The sequence below is a fragment of the Diceros bicornis genome, chromosome 6, assembly GCF_020826845.1.
Source record: "Diceros bicornis minor isolate mBicDic1 chromosome 6, mDicBic1.mat.cur, whole genome shotgun sequence".
Classification (NCBI taxonomy): Eukaryota; Metazoa; Chordata; class Mammalia; order Perissodactyla; family Rhinocerotidae; genus Diceros; species Diceros bicornis.
The window spans coordinates 74,645,934-74,649,000 of record NC_080745.1 but is presented as its reverse complement, the minus strand read 5'-3'; positions in this window follow the sequence as shown (position 1 = coordinate 74,649,000).

The following is a 3,067-nucleotide window of genomic DNA, read 5'->3' as shown; positions in this document are numbered from 1 at the left end:
CGCTCGCCCAGGTCCCTGTCCGCCGGCCCCGACCCCGCGCCTCAGCCTCCACCGCCGCCTCGGAGCGTCTCTGGCCCCTCTCGCTCTGTTTGTTTTTGTTTTGTTCTACCCAGTAACACGGAGGTGAGAGGGCGGCGTTTATTGGCCGAGGCGAGGAGGGCGGCTGGCCAATCGTGGCGGTGGAGCGGGAGCTGCGGTGAAAAAGGAGAAAAGTGAAACGTGGAAAGCTGGGCGCAGGAGGGCGCATGCGCTTGTGCCTCCTGGGACTGGCTGGAGTGGGAGCCGGGCGGGAAGCCGGAGTAGCGGGAGGTTGGGAGGCCCGGCGGGATGGAAGCGTGGGCGAAAGGGCAGTGCCTTGGGGTGGGGACGAAGCTGAGGCTGCCTTGACCGGTTCACTCATTTCCCTCACAGGGCAGTCAGCAAACTTGGCTAAAGCAAAGGCTTTGGCCTTCCCGAAGGTCCTGCCTCCATTTCTCGACACACCTCAGGGGAATACCCTTGTTCTCTCCAGTTCCTTCTCCTGTTGGCTTTTGCTCATTCCTTGGCTCCGACTGTATGCAAACCGCATGCTAAGAACTTTATCTCAGCGAATGTTCTCAACACTTTGCGATAGAAATCATTCCCGTTTCACAGATGAGGAAACAGACTCAAAAACTCTTTTAAGTCCCTTTGCTAATCAAGACTACTCAGGCCACTGGGGTTCAAACTCACACGTTCTGCACCCCAAGGCTGGGGTTCTCAACCATGGTTATAATTTCTTTATGGAAACTTACGCCTCCAGTGACTGTTCTCAGGGTCTTTTGCTCCTGGCTGTGTTCTCTTTGTCTAGTCTTTTCCTCTCATTCTTCCTAGGTCCCAACCCTCTGAGGTAATGACCAGAAACTTCTGCTGTCTCTGTGCTCTCAGGAGAGGACTCAGCCACTGTCTCTGGCCTGATTTACCGATTTTCTGATGTGCAATACCTGAATGGTCAGTTGGTCCCTCCAGAACCAAACTGCCTCCTCCCCCACCAGCCAGCACCTTCCCCCACCTTACCCTTTCTGCCCAGTCACCCTGCCTGGGAATCATCTCTAATGCTATTATTTCTCTGCACAAAAAAAAACCTTCACTCACTTCCCATTGCCTGCCTGGAGCATCAGTACCTCAGCTAGGCATTCAAGGCCCCGCAGTGTGACTCCAAGACTTTCTGGACATGTCTCTTCACACCCTTCCCAGTCCACACACACCCTTAGCTGGAACCCACTCGGACCACTCACTCTTCCATATGCTTCTCCACCTCCTGACAGTTGTTTATCATACCATTTGAAATGCCTCTCCTTTTATCTCCCATCTCTGCCTGATGCAATCCTATCCATGCCTCATGGTTCTCCCACATAGGCCTTCTTGAGCCTCATGACTTGATATGATCTTGGTGTCTCCTGATTCCTCACAGTATTGACTTGTTGTACCTCTGGGGGCACTGATCACGTTCTACCTGGCATTATGTTATCTGAGTCCCTGTCCTAGCTCTTCTCCAAGTTAGACGGTGACCTTGTTAAGGGTGAGACCTGTGTCTTACTCATCTGTTATTGTTCTAGTGCTGAAGAAGACGCCTTGCACTTTAATGTACCTGTGCAATAAATACACCTTATTTTGAGTTCACAAAAGTTCTCAGCAGTTGGTGCTCATCTCCATTTCCTGGGCAGAGACCTCCTGGTGTGGCCAGCCAGCATCTGAATTAGCCTCATGTGTCACTTCTACTTTTTAAAAGCAAAGCTTCCTGGTCACCCAGTTTGGTGTTTTGCTTTGTTTTGTTTGTTTGTGTATTTGTTTGTTTTTTCTATCACCTGCAGCTGTCTCCTTTGCCTTCTCTGCCAGGGCTCAACTCTCCTCCATGATCAGTGTCTGCTGACTCTTTTTTTTAATCCATCTCTCTCTTTCTCCACATTTTTCCTTTTCTCACTCCTTTCCAGTTCCTGACCCTTTCCTTCTTCCTTCCTGCCACCAGCCTCCTCTGACTCCTGCTAAGTTCTTTGATTACTCATTCACTTAACACATTTGTTAAGCACCTATGGCATACCCAGGCTGCAATTGGCAGGCACCCCAAGATCTATGAGATAAAAAAGAGTGGTATATGACTACCCATTTTTAAAAGCATCTAAAACAACCTCTAACTTTTAGCAAATTACCCCAAAAAGAACCCATTACGGAGTAACATGTTCACATCCTTTTTACCCATCGTCTCAAGACTACCCATGACACCTGGCATCCCAGGACCCATGTTAGGGCCTGCCTTTCTAGTTGGATGTGGTTGACCAGTTTGGACCAGGCAGTCAGGAAGTGGGGTTCTAGTTCTAGCTCCCCCACTAACTACCTGTAAGAACTTCAGCCCTTCCCAGGACCTCTATTTTTTCACCAGTAAAATTCAGAAATTGGGTTCAATTAGTAGCTCCCAAGGTATTTTCCAAAGAACATGACTTTTGTGGAACTTTAATAGATATCACAAAAAATATGGGGGAAGGACTGTTCCATCATCAAATCGACTTGAAAAGAAATTGTTTTAACAATGTTAAACTGTTTTTTGTTTGTTTGTTTTGACCCCACCTCTTCTCAGTATCTTTAATAAGCTAATGTTCCTTGACCTTGAGAATCTTGGGAGACCAGAATAGGAAGCTAAGTAACATTTCTCCAATTTATTTAAACACAGAACCTTTTTTTTTTTTTTCCAGATACCCCAGAGTCAGTGTTACTTTGAAGCCAGTTTGGGAAATGCAGATGACAGCTGCTGTCACCAACATTCCTTCCAGCTGTACTGAACACGGGCCACCTGAACCTTTGATAAACATTAAAAAAGAATAAGCTGGGAAACGGAAAAGTATCCAAGTGCCAAGAATTTTTGCCCACCAAATCAATCCACAAATATTTATTGTGTGCCTCTGTGAAAATTAGGGAGCTGATGCAGCTGTGTTCTTGGAAAAAGACAGTATACTATGCCTTAGGGTACTGTCTGAAGCATAGAGCTGCCCAGGCTTCTGGGCCACGTGTACCTTTTCATTTCACATTATAATTTCTCACAAACTGACTTTCT